The sequence below is a fragment of the Heterodontus francisci genome, chromosome 15 (assembly GCF_036365525.1).
Source record: "Heterodontus francisci isolate sHetFra1 chromosome 15, sHetFra1.hap1, whole genome shotgun sequence".
NCBI classification, from domain to species: domain Eukaryota; kingdom Metazoa; phylum Chordata; class Chondrichthyes; order Heterodontiformes; family Heterodontidae; genus Heterodontus; species Heterodontus francisci.
Genome location: NC_090385.1, coordinates 12,192,976 through 12,214,818, shown reverse-complemented (window position 1 = coordinate 12,214,818; position 21,843 = coordinate 12,192,976). Strand labels below are relative to the sequence as shown.

At 43.2% G+C, this 21,843-nt stretch overlaps 1 protein-coding gene across 4 annotated transcripts in view; it reads right to left on the bottom strand.

The window, feature by feature from the left end:
- aff2 (AF4/FMR2 family, member 2) overlaps window positions 1–21,843 on the bottom strand; it is a 455,862-nt gene that overhangs the window by 400,878 nt on the left and 33,141 nt on the right. The window contains exon 1 of one of the 4 annotated variants that reach the window (XM_068047114.1): window positions 14,485–14,541. The exons of the other annotated variants lie outside the window; for them this stretch is intronic. The gene's annotated coding sequence lies outside the window, so the exon portion shown is untranslated. Of the gene's footprint in view, window positions 1–14,484; window positions 14,542–21,843 lie in introns of those variants that run through there. 4 annotated transcript variants of the gene reach the window in all.

The following is a 21,843-nucleotide window of genomic DNA, read 5'->3' as shown; positions in this document are numbered from 1 at the left end:
GTGCAGTTGCACTGCAGCAATTCACCAAGGCTTCTTAGAAAGCACCTCCCTAAACAATAACCTCTACTGCCTAGAAGAACAAGGGCAGCAGAAACAACACCACCTCCAAGTTCCCCTCCAAGTCACACACCATCCCGACTTGGACATACATTACTATTCCTTCACTGTCGCTGGGTCAACATCCTGGGACTAAAAGCACCGTGGGAGCACTTTACCACACAGACTGTAGCAATTCAAAAAGAAGGTCCATCGTCACCTTCTTAGATAACTAGGGCTAAGTACAAAATGCCGCCCTTGCTAACAAGAGTAAATTCATAAAAATATTCTATGGATTCATACTGTTAAGATACCCATCACAAACCAAAAGAATCCAATCCACCAACCAACCCCAATATTAAAAAAAAAAATCAGACAAACAAGATTTCATTTTTATAAATTTTACTTCAACACTCAAACCAAAACAAACATAAATTAAACATGAACTAACAGTTAAATCATGGTCAGCTTCAAGATGGCATGTTAATTATCAGATGCAACAAAGATAGATCTCATGGATCCTCTGGGCAGAACTCTCTCAGCAAAGATCGCAGCAGTTACGACCACAAAGTCCTTCAGATCTCTGAACTTTTCTGGTAGATCTTCAAATCCAGTCTTCCAAGATGCAGTCACAGATGTGATGCAGTCCATCGTCTTCTCTTCAATGTTTCGGTCTTGTCACCTCTTGAGCATCCTCAGTCACACTCACAACAGTCTTGATGGCATGGTTTCCCCACTAACTCTTTAAGGCACCAAAACAGCTGTAGCAACTCGTATTTGCCAAGGGCCAGCTCACAGAAAACAGGTTCCAATCACAGCTGCTTGTCTTTTAAAACCAACAGCTTTCTGCTTGCTTCAACACTCAGTCTGTAACCTGAGATCCAGTCACATGTCTCTAGTCACACCTCTGATCAGATGACTGTTTGTTTTACCTAGCTCCAGCCACTTCTGATTTCCCCAGAACTCTGTAGCTTTGGTTTCATTTTCCAGTAAAGGGCTGTCCCAGAAAGAAATACAAGTTTTGAATCCAAGGTCAACTGTTCAGATCGCAGTCTGCACACGTGGACTCCATCACAATACTGTTTTAATAGGAAAAATATCAGCATGAAACGTGCGGACAGGCAATGGGCATGCAAGCGGAGTTCCCCATAGAGAAGATTCTGCTAGCTCATTAATGAGATTAATTAAACAGAGACTGACATCGCCCCACCACCAGATAGAGAAAGCTCACCCCAAAATAATAGCATTGGCCGAAGCCTGGGTGTGTCACCTACCAGCAGCCCTGGTCAGACAACTAGGAGTGAAATGTAGAGCAAATAGCTGGGGGGAGGGGTGGAAGAGAGGAAGAAAGCAGACATAAAATATATTCCACTTTTGTAATTTAAATAGTGGAGAATGGAGATAATTGTATTTTGCCAGGCTAGCCGTCTTGAATCCACCTCGGTAGAGAAATTGGGCTTTATTCTGGCGTCAGGGGTCCCGGGAGGTGGGCCAGAAGGTGGTGGGGGGGGGGGGGGCGGGTGGGGAGACGCAGCCTCGACCCTCGGTTGAACCCCGGTAGCTATTTAATGGTGAGCAGCCAATTAACTGCCCGTTGCCGTGGATGCCGTCCCTTTAAGGAATGAGCCCTCACCTCCAGGGCAACCAGCCAATCGGAAGGCCGGCAGCTCTGCAGTATGGGCAATGCAACTGGGAGTGCTAGCCACTGCTTATACTGCAGAATGGACTGCAGTGGTTCAAGAAGGCAGCTCACCACCACCTTCTCAAGTGCAATTATAGATGGGCAATAAATGCTGGCCTAGCCAGCGATGCCCACATCCCAGGAACGAATAAAAGAAAAATGCCCTGCGGTGCCGAGGAATGGAGGAGACCCCAGGAGAGGTAAGTGGGGTTGGGGTTGCCGGGGCCAGTCAGGCAGGCCCCCGTGATGGGGTGGGGGGTTGTTGGTGAGGGTTGGGGTGTCTTCCGGGGGCAGTGGGGGGCAGCGATCATCACTGGGGGGCGGCCCTGGATTGCCCCTAAAAGATGGACCCCCCCCTGACCCCGCTGGGAGGCCGCCAGGTGTCTCCCACAGTGGCAGGCCCCTCCACCTTCTACAAATTGAAGTGGAGGTGGGAAAAGGCCCTTAAGTGGCCAATTGTTGTGGACAGGATGGCTGTCCTCAGCCTTCCCCTCCCTGGACAAAGGGCAGGGGGCCTGGGTAACATTGGGAACAGCAACCCCTGCTATTTTGTTTGCTTCCCACCTCCTTGCCCATCTCCAAGGGCCAGACAAAATCCTGCTCATTCAGTGAGTGGATATTCCCACAGTCAGCTGATTGACCCCACCTTCCTTATACTGAGTGACATGCGCAAAAGGCTCCTGTCACATTCGCCAACTAGGTGTCAGCCTAGATAAAGAAATTTCCCTCAAAAACTGGAAACAAACTAAAACAATAAATAAAAACTCAAATAAATCTCAGCAAACACTCTAATCAGGAAAACAAACTGTGCAACAAGAGGTCCCTTATGGATATTGACATAATATAAACAGTGCAAATGCTGTAGCATACCTCTTTCAGAAAAAGAGCAGCCATATTTGCAAAGCATTTTAAAGAGTTGTAGCAAGAGGTTAGAAGGGCTCTTACTGTTTACACGGGTATCCCAGCTGTAGCATTTATTTGTAGGGTAAATATTTCCTTAGTCGCTGTAAGTTATCAATCAAAGCAAGCTTTGTGTAGATCATCTTTACACAATGGTGTAGCTAGCTACAAAGTCAAGATGCAATTTTGAAGCACCGCCTTGTGGGGTTACAGAAGGACTCTCAAGAACACAGGAGTTTTCTAAGGCTTGTAAATACTGTATTATGCACTTCGATTGTAAAAGCATAAAATCCTGCTGGGTCATGCTGGGTCCTTAATAAATAAAGGTGATGAACCTCGTGATTTAAAAGTGTATTTCAGAAGGAGAGCTGTCAACAGAATGAGGGGCTCCTTCCGACAGCCTTGTTAACAAAAATCGTAATGTTATTGTGCATGTAACGAGAAACGGACTGCCAGCGGAATGAATAATGAAACACGAAAAAAAGAATGAGAAGAAATTAAAACTGAGGGCAGGTGACGGAAAGCCAAGAAAAATTTTACGAGAGTGGGGAACTGTCCAATATAAATAAGCAGCACAGTTAGTCAGAACCTTTCAGTGGCAGAAAAATTCAGCACCTGTAGTTTTGTGTGTAAAAAAAAAGAAAAATCAGAAAAAGACATAGGCTCAATAATAATGATCTTTTTATACTGGGGATTTATGTCACGTGCAATGTGCACCTCAAAAGGATTGTTCATGACTACTTATTGCTCCATTTTATCTCTGTAACTTCGTTCAGCCCTTAAACCCTCCATCAACTCTATGACTGAGATTTTATCTTGGCTAGGAGGTCTCGATCAATGACTAAAGCACTGGTGAAAGCTCCGCGTCGCCTCCTCTGGGGAAGAATCAAGTGCCAATTGGGCACGTAAGTGGAAAACAGCAGGCCTTCCCCAGGATTAAGGACCTCAGCGACGGAAGCCCCGCCCTCCGAGAGCTGCTGGCCAATCAGGAGGTTGCGTGGGAGGGGGTTGTAGAGGAAGCAGCAGCGGCAAGGGCAGTGGGGTGGCTCTCAGCGGGCACTCTCCCCGCCCCCGCCTTCCCGATGCCAGGTCCCTTGTTCAGGCACCAAGTGCCTTTTAGCGAGGGGCCCCCACCCTGGAGTCAGCAAGCAACCCCCACGGGTTTACCTGGCATGTTTCCCTTGTGGCAACAGGCCTCCCCCGCCACTGGGCTAATACTGGTGGAGGCGGGATGAGCCTTTAATTGGGCATTAGTTGCCCGCTTAACAGCTTCAATTGGCGGCGGAGCGGGAAGGCCGTTCCCAGGCCTTCCTGCCCTGAACTTAATTTGTTTGGTGACAGGAAGGTGGCGGGGTCCTCCCCACCACCATCCTGCCTGATTATAGGCTCTTCCCGCCTCCAAAGTAGCTGTGGGGGAGAGCATAACATTCCCCCTATGTTTCTTCATTCCTGGCTTCTTGTGCATTCCCACTCCTTCGACTCCATCACTGGTGGCTGTGTGCCTTCAGTTGTCTGAGTCCTGAGCTCTGGAAATCCCTCCCCAAACCTCTGCACTTGTCAGGTTCCTCTCCTCCTCTGATACTAAGCTTAAACCTGCCTCTTTGACTAAGCAATTATCACCATTCCTATTGTCTTCTTTGGCTCAGTGTCATTTTTTTGTCTGATTTACTGTCTTGTGAAGTGCCTTGGGTCATTTTGCTATGTTAAAGGTGCAATGCAAATAAAAGTTAGTGTAGTTGCTGAAATTTTGTTAGTATTAAACCAGCTGCAATCTCATATAAACCACCAAAGCAAACACTGGACGATTGCAAAATTACTTCTGAGCAAATTTCTGCTCAAACTATTGGAGCTAATAAAAGCTGTCTCTGCAATTGCAACATGAGATCACTTCCTTTGCCAATAACCTCTGGGGCATTTGTCTTATAAATGTTCCAGGTGCACTTTTGCAAATGTTTTACTACCCAAAGTGTGATATATTAAATGCTACAGTTTAGCTGCTTATTTGCATGCCTTCACAGCTATCTATTATTTGCAGTTGCAGATTTGGTAATCAGGCTGAACAAGAAGGGAAATATATTTAATCAATCATTGAGTAACTTTACCAGAGACTCATACAAACTTACAGCACAGAAGGAGGCTATTTGGCCCATCGTGCCTGTGCTGGCTCTTTGAAAGAGCAGTCATGTTCAGTCTCCCATCCCCACTTTTTGTCAGTAATCCTATAAGTTCATCAACCCTTTTAAAATTATCTATGGAATCAGCTTCTACCACCTTTTCAGGTAAAGCGTTCCAGATTCCAACAACTCTCTGAGTGACATTTGACATTTGCTTTTCTGTGACAGTATTTATGTTGAATTGCCCTCACTAATGAGGCCTGTAGATGACATAAAGGAAAAGACTACCATCACTTTAAGAGTTAGAATACAGTTGAAGTAAAGAGTAATGCTTAAAAATATAAGAAAGGACTTGCATCTATAGAGCAATTTTCACAAACTCAGGATATCCCAAAGCACTTTGCAATATTGTACTTTTGAAGTGCAGTCACAGTTGTTAAGGTAGGAAACACAGCAGCTGACATGTGCACAAGAAGTTCCCACAGACAGCAATGTGATAACAATCAGATAATCTGCCTTTAGTGATGTTGACTGAGGGATAAATATTGGACTGGACATAACTTCTCTACTCTTCTTTGAAACAGTGTCATGGGACTTTTAACATCCATCTGAGAGGGCTAACTGAGCCTTGTTTTAACATCTCATCCAAATAACAGCACTTCTAACAGTGCAGCACTCAGCACAACACTGGAGTGTCAGCCTAGATTTTATACTCAAAATCTCCTGGAGTAGAACTTGAACTCATAACCTTCAAGTATTGGGAAGGACAGTGCTACCCATTGAGCCACAGGTGACCCCTTAAGCAAATGCATATGGATTAAGAATTGGCAATTTGGCCCACTAAGTCTGTTCCTCGCAGAGAAGATGGAAAATCAACTCTTTCATGGAATTCAACAAACTTAACTAAGCTTATATGGGAGGTGCGTAATTACAAATAAAGCTGTGAAATTTCTCCCAGGCACACTAAAGCAATACAAGTGCTGCAATTCTTTTCTTCACTATATCTAGTGAAATAGCAGAAGTAAAACCAGGTGACGGACTGTTTACTACTTTTAAATTTTTTTTGGTATTAAAATTAGTAACTGTTAGCACTAGAGCAGGAAGGTTGGTAACCAAAAGACATAGATTTAAGATAATTGGCAAAAGAGGGGGGTAAGACAAGAAGAGGAGAATTTTTTTTTACACAGTGAATTGTTGGGATATAGTATCACTTCCTGAAAGGGCAGTGGAACCAGATTTAATGGTAATTTTCAAAAGGGAATTGGATAAATGGGTAAAGTGCAGGTGTGTGGGATTAATTGGATGGCTCTTTCAAAGAACTGGCAAAGACACAATGGGCCAAATGGCCTCCTTCTGTGCTGGGTGATTCTATATGATTCTAATAAAGACAGGAATCTTAGAAGCTGATCCCACACTTCTGTAGTTCCAGCAAGGAGCATCACTCCCAGCGAAGATATGGTGAGGAATGATGGGTTGCTCCACACTGGGAGTGTAGGCTTGTCTCTTTAGTTCTGTCTAGTGAGCTTTTGGGATATCAGTTTCACACTACAATTGAGGCTATTCAACACCAGCCAGTTTCATTCCACAGAGGGTATTGCCATGGTTTCTGTAGCTCAGCCTAAACTTTCTGTTGGCTATTATTTCAATGCTGGTGGGATTACTGACTTTTAAAATAAAGCCAATTGGAAAATCCAGCCTATTGTGTGTCATACAGTACATTTTAACCATTAATCTTGTTCCTACATATACATACAAATTTAGATAATAAAAAGAATTGATAAGGTAGATAGAGAAAAATTATTTCCTCTGGTGGGAGAGTCCAGAGCAAGGGGACGTAACCTTAAAATTAGAGCTCGCATGTTCAAGGATGGTGTCAGGAAGCACTTCTTCTAACAAAGGGTAGTGGAAATCTGGAACTCTCTTCCCCCAAAAAACTGCTGAGGCTGGAAGATCAATTGAAAATGTCAAAATTGAGATAGCTAGGTTTTTGTTCGGTAATAAAGGACATGGAGCAAAAGCAGTTAGAAGGAGTTGAGGTACGGATCAGTCGTGATCTAATTGAATGGTGGAATAGCTTTGAGGGACTGAGTTTCCCTATGTTCTTAAATGTCCAGCATTATTCAAACCATTAACCACTTCAGTTTCATTCTATGCTGTGGAAGGGAAAAAAAGTATCCTCTTAGTTTCTGGTGGTTTCTGAGGCAACATCATTTTCATTTGCAATCTTTACGACCTGATCTTCACATGTTCATATGAAGGCAAATAAAGAGTTTTTTTAGTAACTTTTAACAGATTTACAAACAGAGTCATCACAGCACAAGGCTTTGTTGAGCATGACTGCAGAGAGATGATGGCCTCACAAGCACCACAATATATCACTGACACAGCTAATGATGTCTTGTCCGCTCTGATGAGCTGACAGGACCTCTGGAAGAAGATGCATGATTTAAAGAGAAGCATAAAGTCAAAGCATGGATATTAATGCAGAGTGGAGCCACGGGATGTATAGATGCGCGTGGGGGCAGTTGTGGTTGGGAATGATTTATGTCGGAAAAAAATCAGATTGAAGGGGAGAAATATTAACAGAAGAAGTAGCAGAAAGGTAGTAGAAGTCAAAATACCAGATTTCTATAGGTTATATTGTATATGCCTTGATGAGAAAGAGAATTCACTGCAGGGATATACTAATTAGCAAAGGCAGAACAGGCTGGGGTCCTTTACCGAGAAAGGAGAAGACTGAGCGGTGACCTGATAGAAGTCTTTAAGGTTATGAAAGTGTCTGATAGTGTAAATATCGAGATGTTCCCACTTATGGGGAGACCAAAACTAGGGGCCATAAAGCCAAAAAAATATAAACAGAAAATAGAAATTACAACACCAAAACAGGCCTTTCGACACAACTGATCTATGTCAGTGTTTACAGACCACAAGAATTACAAATATGAAGAACTGAAACAGGCCACTCGGCCCAACCAGTCCATGCTGGCATTTATGCTCCACTCGAGTCTCCTCCAATCTTTCCTCATTTAACTCTATCAGCATACCCTGATATTTGGCCTAACCATCAGCCTCAAGAAAACGAACATCATGGGGCAGGATGTCAGAAATGCTCCATCCATCAATATTGGCGACCACGCTCTGGAAGTGGTTCAAGAGTTCACCTACCTAGGCTCAACTATCACCAGTAACCTGTCTCTAGATGCAGAAATCAACAAGCGCATGGGTAAGGCTTCCACTGCTATGTCCAGACTGGCCAAGAGAGTGTGGGAAAATGGCGCACTGACACGGAACACAAAAGTCCGAGTGTATCAGGCCTGTGTCCTCAGTACCTTGCTCTACGGCAGCGAGGCCTGGACAACGTATGCCAGCCAAGAGCGACGTCTCAATTCATTCCATCTTCGCTGCCTTCGGAGAATACTTGGCATCAGGTGGCAGGACTATATCTCCAACACAGAAGTCCTTGAAGCGGCCAACACCCCCAGCTTATACACACTACTGAGTCAGCGGCGCTTGAGATGGCTTGGCCATGTGAGCCGCATGGAAGATGGCAGGATCCCCAAAGACACATTGTACAGCGAGCTCGCCACTGGTATCAGACCCACCGGCCGTCCATGTCTCCGTTATAAAGACGTCTGCAAACGCGACATGAAATCGTGTGACATTGATCACAAGTCGTGGGAGTCAGTTGCCAGCATTCGCCAGAGCTGGCGGGCAGCCATAAAGACAGGGCTAAATTGTGGCGAGTCGAAGAGACTTAGTAGTTGGCAGGAAAAAAGACAGAGGCGCAAGGGGAGAGCCAACTGTGCAACAGCCCCAACAAACAAATTTCTCTGCAGCACCTGTGGAAGAGCCTGTCACTCCAGAATTGGCCTTTATAGCCACTCCAGGCGCTGCTTCACAAACCACTGACCACCTCCAGGCGCGTATCCATTGTCTCTCGAGATAAGGAGGCCCAAAAGAAGAAAGAAAGAATACCCTTATATTCCCTTCTCCCTCATCTGCTTATCTAGCTTCCCTTTAAATGCATCTCTGCTATTTGCCTCAACTATTCCATGTGGTAGCAAGTTCCACATTCTAACAACCCTCTGGGTAAAGAGGTTTCTTCTGAATTCCCAATTGGATTTATTAGTGACTATCTTACATTCTGACCCCCAGTTCTGCATTGTTCCATAAGTGGAAAGAACTTCTCTCTATCTACCCTATCAAACCTTTTCATGATGTTAAAGACCCAGCCTGTTCAATCTTTCCTGATATTTATAACCACTCTGCTCTGGTATCGTTCTTGTAAATATAAGAACACTGTTTACTTTAAAAAACATTTTTAAAAAATTTGTTCTTGGAGTATGAGTAATAGCCGCCCACACATTTCCAGATTTTTTCCATTGAACTTCACCACTTGTCATAGTAGAATATGAACTCACAAGCCCTAGGTTGTGGATCCAGCAGTATAGCCACCAACATCAGGCTACTAAAACCTGCCTACCACACCCATCTGTCTCTTCTCTACTTGACAGCCCAATGGACTACATCTTCTAGAGGGAAAGAAAAAGACATGCACTTATACAGCACCTTCTATGGCCTCAGGACATCCCAAAGCACTTTGCAGCCAATGAAGTACTTTTGAAGCATCGTCACTATAGTAATGTAGGAAATGCCGCAGCCAATTTGCACATGGTAAGCTCCCACAAACAGTAATGTGATAATGACCAAAATATCTGTGATGTTGACTGGGGGTAAATGTTGGCCAGGACAACAGGAATAACTCTTCTTTGAAATAATGCCATGGGTTCTATTCCACCCACCTGAGAAGGCAGATAGAACTTTGCTTTAACATCTCATCTTAAAGACAGCACCTCTGACAGTGCAGCACTCGCTCAACACTGTGAAGGAGTGTTAGCCTGGATTTTTATGTTCAAGTCTCTAGAGCAGGACTTTGGACTCAAAGAGTGCAAGCAACTGAGCTACAGCTGATAACTCAACGGTCAATAGCTCAATAGTCTCATAGCATTTCAAAAAGAACCTGCAGTCTGGGTTTGAAGATGCGAAGAATGATATTTTTGCCAAGATTCTAATACAGCTTAAATCTAGAGTGCAAAATATATTCCAGGTGATTTAGAAGTTATAACTGTGCACCAGTGCAATCCTCACCACTGTTTAAAAGAAAGAAGCAAACTGTATTCGCAATGTGTAAAAGGAGATAGCCTTCCTGGAGGAAATAGTGTTGTGCAAAGAATGTTTGATGCAATGATGTATATTGTGAGGTACTGTTAAAGAAAACAGCTTGCATTTATAGAGTGCCATTCACAACCCCAGGACATTCCAGCTTTTTGAAGTGTAGTCACTGTTGTAATGTAGGAAATATGGCAGCCAATTTGCACTATCATATCATTTATACCATGGTGAGAAAACTTACCTACCACCTTGAGGGCTATGCTTAGAGTGCACAAGTCACCTGTTCTGGCCGGCTTGCATCCCAGGTTGCTAAAAGAAGTGGGGATGGAGATAACGGAAGGGCTTGCCATTATCTTCCAACCTTCCCTGGATACAGGGGAGGTGCCAGAGGATTGGAGAGTGGCAAATGTGACATCCTTATTCAAGAAAGGGTGTAAAGACATTCCCCGTAACCACAGGCCAGTCAGTTTAACATCTGTGGTGGGTAAGGTTTTAGAAACAATAATCAGGAGAAAAAAATCGCAGGCTCTTGGAGAGGTTTGAGTTAATTAAGGAGAGCCAGCACAGATTTGTAAAAGGCAGATTGTGCTTAACTAGTTTTGGTAAAGTAACAGAGAAGGTTGATGAAGGGAATGGAATGGATGTTGTCTATATGGATTTTAAGAAAGCGTTTGATGAAGTACCACATAAAAGATTGGTTAACAAAATTGAGGCTCATGGAATAGGAGGGTCAGTGTCAGCTTGGATAAGAAATTGGCTTAAGGACTGAAAACAGTGAGTCGTGGTAATTGATTGCTTTTCAGAATGGTAGACAGTAGACAATGGTGTTGTCCAATGGACAGTGCTAGAATCACTGCTTTTTTGATATATATAAGTGACTTGGATTTGAAATATAGAGTACAATTTCAAAATTTGACAATGAAACCAAACTTGGAGATGTGGCAAACACTGAGGATGATACAAATCAACTGCAACAGGACATAGATAGGTTAACAGAATGGGCAAGCAAATGGCAGATAGAATTGAATACAAAGAAGTGTGAGGTGATGCATTTTGGCAGAAGGGATAGGGTGAGGTAATGTAGACTTAATGACACATTCTAAAGAGTGTGCAAAGCCAGAGGGATCTGGTGTTCTTGTGCATCGATCTTTGAAGGTGGCAGGACATAATAAGAGAGTAATTCGCAAAGCATATGGAATCTTTGGCTTCATAAATAGAGGTGTTGAGTACAAAAGCGGGGAAGTTACACAGAATTAGAATCTTTATAAAGCTCTGGTTAGGCCATAATTAGAATATTGCATCCAATTCTGGTTACCACACTTTAGTAAGGATGTGAGGATCCTTGGGAGGGTGCAGGGGAGATTTACCAGAATGGTTCCTGGGATGAGGAATTTTAGTTACAAGGTTTGGTGGAAAAGCTGGGGTTGTTCTTTCTGGAGCAAAGAAGATTGAGGGGAGATTTGACAGAGGGGTACAAGATTGTGACAGGTTTAAATAAGGTAGACAAAGAAAAGCTGTTCTTATTAGCTGATGGTACAAGGACTCGGGGACACAGATTGAAGGTTTTGGGCAACAGATGGAGCAGAAATGTGAAAAAGAACTTTTTTTTTACACAGAATGTGGTAATGACCTGGAACTTGCTTCTATGAGGCTGGTGGAAGTGGAGACAATCAATGATTTCAAAACAAAATGGATGGACACTTGAGGGAAATACACTTGCAGGGCTACGGGGATAAAACGGAGGAGTGGATTGCACTACGTAGAACCGGCATGGACTTGATCGGCCAAATGGCCTCCTTCTGTGTCATAATGACCCCATGACCTTTTCTCTCTTCCTATACAACCAAAACGTTTTATACTTCTAAGTTCTAAATGGTTGAAGAGCATCCACAATCAAGTCAATTGACTGTGCATTGCAATGTAGCAACATGGTGATTAACAAGAGGCTTGACTATCAAGTTAAGAAGCATCAAGGCACAGGGGAGTCTACAAACTGCACAATCACCTGTGGGAAAACAACAGCACCTATGTTTCACAGAGCGATCTGTGATATCATTCCTCTTCATCTCCTCCCCTGCCAAGCCTTAAGAAATGGTGACAAATGGGATAACGATGCATGGTTTTCATTCACTGGTAGAACAGTCACCTTTTCCTGCTGTCATTGAGACCCCAATTGGGAGGAAAAAATGCTGGTGTTCTTATAATGTGATGAAGGGCATCGGGATCAGCAAAAGTCCAAAGGGTAAAACCCTGAGAGAGAATGTTACTGAGGAAGTTGTTTCACTTCTAACTGTGGGGCTGTTTGTCCACTGACTGAGGTATCATCTGTTGTTGCCATTTTCACTTCCTCTAGACCCATCTTTTGTTTCTTTACTTGTCCCATTACCATCTCCTTTTGCGTTGTACCATCATCCCTTTTATCGTTCAATCTCTCCTGTCTTCTATCCCTATCAGAGCTTCCCTTTTGTCCTTTCCTTCCTCCCCACATTTCCCTCCCTATGTACATGCTTAGCATCTCTAACCTTTGCGAGTTCTCGGAACATAGGAACAGGAGTAGGCCATTCAGCCCCATCAAGCCTGCTCCACCATTCAATACGATCATGGCTGATCATCCACTTCAATGCCTTTTTCCCACATTATCCCCATATCCCTTTATGTCATTTATATTTATAAATCTGTCAATCTCTGTTTTAAACACACTCAATGTCTGAGCTTCCACAGCCCTCTCGGGTAGAGAATTCCAAAGATTCACAACCCTCTGAGTAAAGAAATTTCTCTTCATCTCTGCCCTAATTGGCTTCCCCTTACTTTGAAATTGTGTCCCCTGGTTCTAGACTCCCCAACCAGGGGAACCATCTTAGCTACATCTACCCTGTCTATTTATTTAAGTATTTTGTAGGTTTCAATCAGATCACCTCTCATTCTTTGAAACTCTAGAGAATACAGGCCCAGTTTCCCCAATCTCTCTTCATAGGACAGTCCCACCATCCCGGGAACAAGTCTGGTGAACCTTCGTTGCACTCCCTCTATGGAAATAATATCCTTGCTAAGGATACTGCACACAGTACTCCAGGTGTGGTCTAACCAAGGTTCTATACAATTGAAGCAAGACTTCACTACTCCTGTACTCAAATCCTCTTGTGATAAAGGCTAACATACCTTTAGCATTCTTAATTGCTTGCTGCACCTGCATGTTAGCTTTCAGTGACTTATTGACAAAGACACCCAGGTCCCTTTGTACATCTATACTTTCTAATCTCATTTCTAAAACCATTTAAGAAATACTCTGCACATCTATTCCTCCTACCAAAGTGGATAACCTCACATTTTTCCACATTATATTCCATCTGCCACATTCTTGCCCACTCACTAAGTCTGTCCAAATCCCCTTGAAACAGCTTTGCATCTTCCTCACAAAACACATTCCCACCTAGTTTTGTGTCCTCTGCGCACTTGGAAATATTACATTTGGTCCCCACATCCAAATCATTGATATACATCGTGAACAGCTGGGGCCCAAGTACTGATCCTTGCAGTACCCCACTGGTCACAGCCTGCCAACACGAGAATGACCCATTTATTCCTACTCTCTGTTTTCTGCCTGTTAACCAATCCTTAATCCATGCCAGTATATTACCTCCTATCCCATGTGCTTTAATTTTGCTAACCAACCTCCTGTGGGGGACTTTATCAAAAGCCTGATGAAAATTAGAATGCAGGTGCACCGACCAGAAGCCGAGGAGTGTTGCTTAAACACGCCCCACCACCATCCCACCCGATTTTAAACTCACCCCGCCTCCAAACCGCCACCACGGGGGACAGCATAAACTTCCACATATTAACTTGGTTTCTCTCACCACAAATGGTGTCTGACCTATTGAGTATTTCTAGCATTTTCTGATTTGATTTCAGATTTCCAGCATCTGTAGTATTTTGCCTTTAGCTTCTCTTGATCTGAGACCTCTCAAAAGAAGAACCCAACCAAGAGAAAATTTGCTGTTAACCTCCAGGGGCTTGTTTGCATGAATTTGCTTGTGGCACTTTCCTCTTTGAAGGAGGAGCAGTAGTTTCTTGCAATAGATAATGTTCAGCGTAGGAGACTGAAAAAGCGCAGTTCATTTTTTGTTCCTGCTACAAGCCATTCCATTTCAGTGATTGCCTTCTGCAAACACATTCTGTTTAAGATCTACTGTATCCTAAATCCATGACTAGGTTTCCTTTTTCTAACCTATGTATTCTCTAAACTGCTAGATCAGAGAGGAACAAGCAGGTTCACTCGTTTAATTGTTATTTTCTTTCAGTTGTAGCGTGTCTGGATTATTGTGTTAGGAATTAATTCAAAGCCTCTAACCCACAGCCTCAATGACACAACGAAAGCTTCCAACTACATTCACAGGCGACTGAAAACACAGTGAGAATAGCATGATGTGTCACTTTACATCAGTAACAAAAACAACATCCCCTTACATTCAGTTTGAACAGCTACCAAGCAACCCTAAAGGCAAAAGAAACATTTCTAATGAACGTCTCACAAGTGACGCGACTTAAAAGGAGGTAAATTAAAGAGAATTTATCACATACCGTGTTGTATACCATTCGGTGGCAGAGGAAAGTTGGGTTTCTGGTGAAAGTGCTGCAGTTCAAAGGAAATGACTGCATTTCCTCTTACTTTCCACTCTACGGTCCTCCCCTCACATGATCTAGTCATGAGACTGACTGCTGCCACCAGTACTGGTGTCACTGATCAATGTTTATCACACAACTTGTATACTTGACTCTTCCTGGGATTCTCCAGTACTCTGATGCTGTGCCACTAGATGAATCTGCATTCAGGTGTCTCTCAGCCCACAATTTCCATGAAACCTGAGCTCATCAAAGCTCTGCTGTCCAGAGCCCAACTTGCACCAAGTCCCATTCCCCCAGCTGTCCCACGCTCCACTGATCTAAACTGGCTCCCGGTCCAGCAACGCCTCTATTTTAAAATTCTCATTCTTGTGTTCAAGTCCTTCCATGGCCTCACCCCTCTCAAAACCTGTAGCTTCATTCAGTCATACAACCCTTCGAAATATCTGCGTTCTTCCAATTCTGGCCTGTTTGGCAATTAATCTGATTTTAATCACTGTACTACTGGTGAACGTACCATCAACTGCCTGGGCCCCAAGCTTTGGAATTCCCTCTCTAAACTTTAACTCTCTAACTCACTCTCTTCCTTTAAGATGCTCCTTAAAGCCCACCATTTTGACCTATCTGAGTATCTCCTTATGTGGCTCTGTGGCAAATTGTTGTCTGATTATGCTCTTGCGAATGTGCTATATAAATGCAAGTTGTAGTTGTTGTAACATGTATGTTCCCAAAGGTGCTCGCAGTCTCATCTCACAGTGCAAAAGACAGCTTTTCCTCATCATTGAGATCTGAATTGATTCTGCCCGATACTTGTGTGCGTTTTTTATTTTCCTCCTTGCTTTTCAAAAGGTGGCATTGTGTGTGTAGCAGAGATGTTGAACAGGCAGGTTGGCAGGTTTTATCTGATTCAGATTCACAGCCGATCACTTACAACCTGACGGCAGTCAAGGTCAAAGCGAAACACGAGCGCTGGAGGTGACATGTAGGGTCTCAGGTCAGTTCTCAAGAAGCAATGGGATCAGGCTAACACTGCCCTCTGCATCATGGTGCCCAGATAGCAACATAGCATAAGAAAGAACGTAAGAAATAGGAGCTGGAGTAAACCATATGACTTCTTGAGCCTGCTTCACCATTCAATATGATCATGGCAATTCTTCTGCATCAACTCCATTTTCCCGCCCGCTCCTCATATCCCTTGATTCCTTGAGAGCAAAGATCTGTCTATCTTAATCTTAAATATTCTGAATGATGGAGCATCCACATCCATCTGGAGTAGAGAATTCCGAAGATCCACAACCTTTTGAGTGAAGAAGTTTCTCCTCATCTCAGTCCTGAATGAACGACCCTTTATCCCGAGACTGTGCCCCCACGTTCTTGATTCCCTAGCCAGGGGAAAAAACCTCTCAGTGTCTACCCAATTGAGTCCCTTCAGCATCTTGTTCACTTCAATGAGATCACCTCTCATTCTCCTAAACTCCAGACAGCATAGACACAATTTACTCTGCTTCAAATCATAGGACAACCCTCTCATCCCAGGAACTAATCTAGTGAACCTTCACTGCACCACCTCCAAAGCAAGTACATCTTTCTTAAATATGGAGACCAAAACTGCGCACAGTATTCGAGGTGTGGTCTCACCAAAGCCCTGAACAATTGTAGTAGGACTTGCTTATTCTTGTACTCCAATCCCCTTGCAATAAAGGTCAACATGCCGTTTGCCTTCCTTATTGCTTGCTGTATCTGCATGCTAACTTTCTGTTTATGAGTACACCCAAGTCCCTCTGAACATCAACATTTACAAGTTTGACGCCTTTTCTATTCTTACGACCAAAGTGAATAACCTCACATTTTCCCCACATTATAGCATTGCATGCTTACATCAGTTCATATCAGAATCTCTTGTGTGGATCCAGGAGGTTGCATTTTCCAAGTGGGCAGGGATGTTTGCCCACTGGCGTTTCATATCAGGTGATTGCAGGCAGGTGCCTGTGATTTGAAAACTTGTGTCATCTAGGTCCCTTAGCTCCGGACAAACTCAAGAGAACTAGCATAAGGTTCTTTCTGTTCATTGATGGAATTAACGGCAAAACAATTAACTTTATCTTTACTGTTTTTACAAAGATAGAACATGCATGTATACCACACCGTTCTCAGAATCCTCAGGATCTCAAAGTGCTTCATTGTCAATGAAGTACCATTGCAGTGCAGTCACACTATTATGTAGGCGAGATCACACAAACAGCATTGATATCAATGAATGACCACAATGATTGGCCATTAGTTCAGGCTAAAAACTATTCATTCATATTTATTAAAAAATAAAGTTATTCAGATGCATGAGGAAAACAGCAGATTAAGTTACACACTTCACTTAACTTTACTGTGTCATTTCCAAAACAATAAAGATGTCAAAATCCATAACTTAGACTATTATATATGCGTTGAAAGGTAATATGTGGCCATGAGCCAATTAGGGAGAAATGTGTATACTATTTCTAAAAGGATGGCGGGGGTAGGAAGTATCATTGGTGGCAGTGATTGCAAGTAGCAGTGATGGTGGATGTGGCCAGTTCGATCATTTTGTTTGAAGCACTTTTGGTTTCAGGGCAACTGCTGCAATGATTCATCTTCAGTAAACAACCTTGCCCAGTTTGTATTGCTTCGATGTGTATGTGTATGCAGGTGTGCCTGGAAGTGGTGGTGGTGGGGGGGAGGGGATTGCAGTTATAGAAGATGGGGAGAATTAGATCAATCACTTCTGGTATTTGTTGGTTATGTTAATTGCTCTCTCTGCTGCTCATTTCAAAATCAAATTACGACCACATTGATCAAAATGTTGAATGGTAGGGGAACGTTGCCTGATCTTGACTGACTGACTGCTCCATTTTTCTTGCGAGCTTGTCAGTTTACTTTGTGTGATGAGTGCATTGAAACATGGTAATAAATTGTGAAGTAAAAAATATATAAGGTGATATGAGCGGTGATAGAATATTCAATATCCCATGAGAAATTCGAGAGTCCTTTCATTCCAACACATTTTAAAGTGAATTATTTTGAAAATAAAAGTTTACATTCTCTGTGTTAAACAAGTCTGCAATAAAACCATCTCTTAGTTTTGAAGTTAAAGCATTAGGCAGGGTCTTATTCTCATCCCAAACAGCGATCGAACAATAAAGACTTACCATAGAAAGACGTGCATTTTTATAGCTCCATTCACAAGCTCAGGACATCCCAAAGTGCTTTACAGCCAATGATGTAATGATGTACTTTTGAAGTGTAGCAGCCAATTGTTTCACAGCAAGGTCCCCTGAACAACAATGTGATCGCGACCCAATCATCTGCTTTTAGAGATGATCATTGAGGGATAAAAATTGGGCAGAAAACTGATGCGAACTCTTCCTTTAAATAATTCCACAGGATCTTTTACAGCCAGCTGAGAGGGTAAAAGGGGCCTCGGTTTAACGTCTCATCCGAAAGACGGCACCTGCAGCAGTGCAGTGCTCCCTCAGTACTGCACTGGAATGTTAGCCTGAATTTTGTGTTCATGTTGTGGAGTGGGACTGGAACCCACGACCATAGACCGAGGTATCCTAAGTACTACCGGTGGGGTCTGTGAGGCCCCTTAGCCCACCAACCATTCATATCTGGGTTCATGTTTCTTGCTTCTTTTGGATTTGATAGGCTTGGAGGTTTGAACTTTCAAATAATTGGTGGTAACTCCTAAATCTGTTAGCATTAGCAACTCAAAATATATGTAAATCACTGGGGATATGGATTTACACTGTATGTGTGCCCCTGTCCCCTCCCCACAAGGCTCCATGATAAGCCTATATAGGTCTGGGGGATACCAACTTGCTAGAGACAACGCACCCACACTTGAACGTGAAGTAAAATCGGGCAGCATGTAAATCAAAGTGGCCAGTCTGAGCACATCAGTTTCCCCTTCGGCAAGTTAGGTCGAAATTGCCCCACACATCCAGGTGAATTTTTGCAAAGGTGATGCTTCACTAAATAATTTCAAAATTGTCCACTCTCTGAACAGGAAGTGAAAGAACTTGCATTTCTATAGTGTCTCAGGATGTTTGATGGCGCTTTACAGCCAATGAAGAACTTTTAAAGTGTAGTTGCTGCTGCAATATAGGAAACTGAAGCAAAACAATGTGACAATGACCAGATCATCTGTTATTATGATGTTGATTGAGGGATAAATATTGGCCAGGACACTGGAGAGAACTCCCCTAACTCTTCCTTAAAATATTACAAAGTATTAGAAAGCATGTACAGCACAGGAACAGGCCATTTCAGCCCAACAGGTCCATTCCTGTGTCTATGCTCCACCAGAGCCTCCTCCCACACCTCTTCATTTAAGCTCATCAATTTATCCTATTCCTTTAGTCCCATGGGACCATTTACATTCACCTGAGTTGGCAGGCAGAGCCTTATATCACTGTTGATATGTAAGAAGGAAAACTACTGCACTTAACACTGTGTGTGTAATGTTACTGATCTACAAAGCCATGTCGTAGTAATTACTACACTCAAACCTTGTGCGGTTGTGCATTTTACCACACAAACAAAGTACTGTTTGCTTGATTTGCTGACAATCAGCTGCCTCTGAAGGAGAAAGATTGATTTATATTTTGTCTATCCTTATCATGTCTCTCTAATTCTGCACCATTTGTGATCAAAACCTACATTAATTTGAGATTCGCAGGAGCGAAGAGTGTTGCCTTGTCTGCCCCAGTGCCCTGGTTCATCCTATTGTCAATCAGACTGATTCATTATCAGCTCCACAAAGTTATCGCACACTGCCTCACACACCAGTCAGTAGCAGTATAAGCTGTTATAGACACACGTCAACAGCTAATCCATTTGACTTCTTAAGATTATATGGCAAAAACATTTTTCTATGCTGATGTGGCATCACAGTTGAATCTTCTGCTCCCATAGCATGTACCCCCTTCCTAATGATCAGCTCGACACAACACCAAAAGTGTGAACAACATGACACCTAAATAGTCACATCTCACTCTCTGTGATCCACATTAAGGATCGATCGCTAAGACACATTTTCATTTGGATTCTCAACAGGGGATGGGGAGGTGGGGGGAACTAAAACATTATCTATTTCAAATAAATCAGAACTCAGGCAATTAAAGTGGGTTCCAAAATGCATCCACTGAGTATTGGTGATACCACATTACAACCATAATGACTGCCAGTGGCTTCTAACAATTGTATAATGTACATATGGAAGAGGTAAACTTACAAACCATAGTCCCGGCTGGAACTTCATTCTCGGGAGTATATATCAAGAATTTGGGAATCCGTCATTCCTTTTAAAATGCCTCTATAGAACACATTGGTCCCATGTAATATACAATTGAATATGACCCAATATCACTGAAGTTCTAAAGTAACAAGCAGCTCAGATCGCAGAATTTGATCTATTGCTAGTAACTGTTCATACTGACAACTGATGTTGGTAATATCATTAAAACATAAATCATATAAAACCAGCCCCCTTAATGGTAACTATCTATATATATTACTAAAAACCTTGCACCTGTGTGCACTTCCTCTCCAACTTAATATTATCAATGTCTGGTCAACATTTAACATTGAATCTGCCTTTTTAAGCATTGAGAGCGGAAATCCTGTATGTAAACAGTGTTAATGTCATTGCAGACTCTGGACTTGTTTTTATTTGCTCATGGGATGTAGGCATTGCCCCTCCCTAATTGCCCTTGAGAAGGTGGTGGTGAGCTGCCTTCTTGAACCACTGCGGTGTAGGTACACCTACTGTGCTGTTAGGGAGGATTTTGATCCAGCAATAGTGAAGGAAACGCAATATATTTTGAAGTCAGGATGATGTGTGATTTGGATGGGAATTTGCAGGTAGTGATGTTCCCATGCGTCTGCTGCCCTTGTCCTTCTAGGTGGTAGAGGTCGTGGGTTGGAAGGTGCAGTTGAAGAAACCTTAGCGAGTTGCTACAGTGGCGGTGCAGTGGTTAGCACCGCAGTCTCACAGCTCCAGCGACCTGGGTTTGGTTCTGGTTACTGCCTGTGCGGAGTTTGCAAGTTCTCCCTGTGACCGTGTGGGTTTCCTCCGGGTGCTCTGGTTTCCTCCCACATGCCAAAGACTTGCAGGTTGATAGATAAATTGGCCATTGTAAAAAATTGCCCCTAGTGTAGGTAAGTGGTAGGAGAATTGAGGGAAGGTGGGGATGTGAGAGGGAAAATGGGATTAATGTAGGATTAGTATTAATGGGTGGTTGATGGTCGGCACGGACTCAGTCAGCCGAAGGGCCTGTTTCGGTGCTACATCTCTCTATGACTCTATGAGTGCATCTTGCAGATGGTACACACTGTAACCACTGTGTGCCAGTGCTGGAGGGAGTGAATGTTTATGGTGGTGCATGGGGTGTTAATCAAGTGGGCTCCTTTGTCCTGGATGATGTTGAGCTTCTTGAGTGTTGTTGAAGCTGCACTCACCTAGGTGGCACTGTGGAGTGACTTTTGAAATCTCTCTCCCAAATCCATTGGCATTATTTTGAGGGATTAGATGACACAAGCTAAGCCGTGATTGGTGACTATTCCTAGTTACCTTAGGCAGTTCTTTTTTTATTTCCAAAATAGACTTTATTCATAAAAATCTGTAAAAAATACATTACCAAACAATTTCAAACAGCACCAAGTCAAAAAAATGCAAACAGTGCAAAGGAGATCAGTTTCCTTCAATACAGGAGTGAGTTGCCTCACAACCCTTCCATTTCATTTGTCATGCCATATACATTTTTACATTTTACAGCACACAAAATTTTCCCGATACAGTTCGAGGGGTTTCCCATGGATCCAGCCCCTCAGTTCAGCTTGGTGGGAGGACCTTACACTGTGGTCTTTCCCCATTGAGCCTTTGCTGTGGCTGCCCCAAGCTTTAGTGCGTCCCTCAGCACGTAGTCCTGGAACTTGGAATGTGCCAGTCTGCAACATTCGGTGGTGGACAACTCTTTGCGCTGGAAGACCAGCAAGTTTCGGGCAGACCAAAGGGCGTCTTTCACCGAATTGATGGTCCTCCAGCAGCAGTTGATGTTTATCTCGGGGTGCGTCCCTGGGAACAGCCAGTAGAGCACAGACTCCTGTGTTACAGAGCTGCTTGGGATGAACCTCAACAAAAACCACTGCATTTCTTTCCACACCTGCTTTGCAAAGACACTTTCCAGAAGGAGGTGGGCAACAGTCTCTTCCCCACCACAGTCACAGAGGCAGTTACAGCTAAACAAAGAGGGTGGGATCTCTTAAAGAGTAGGTCAAATT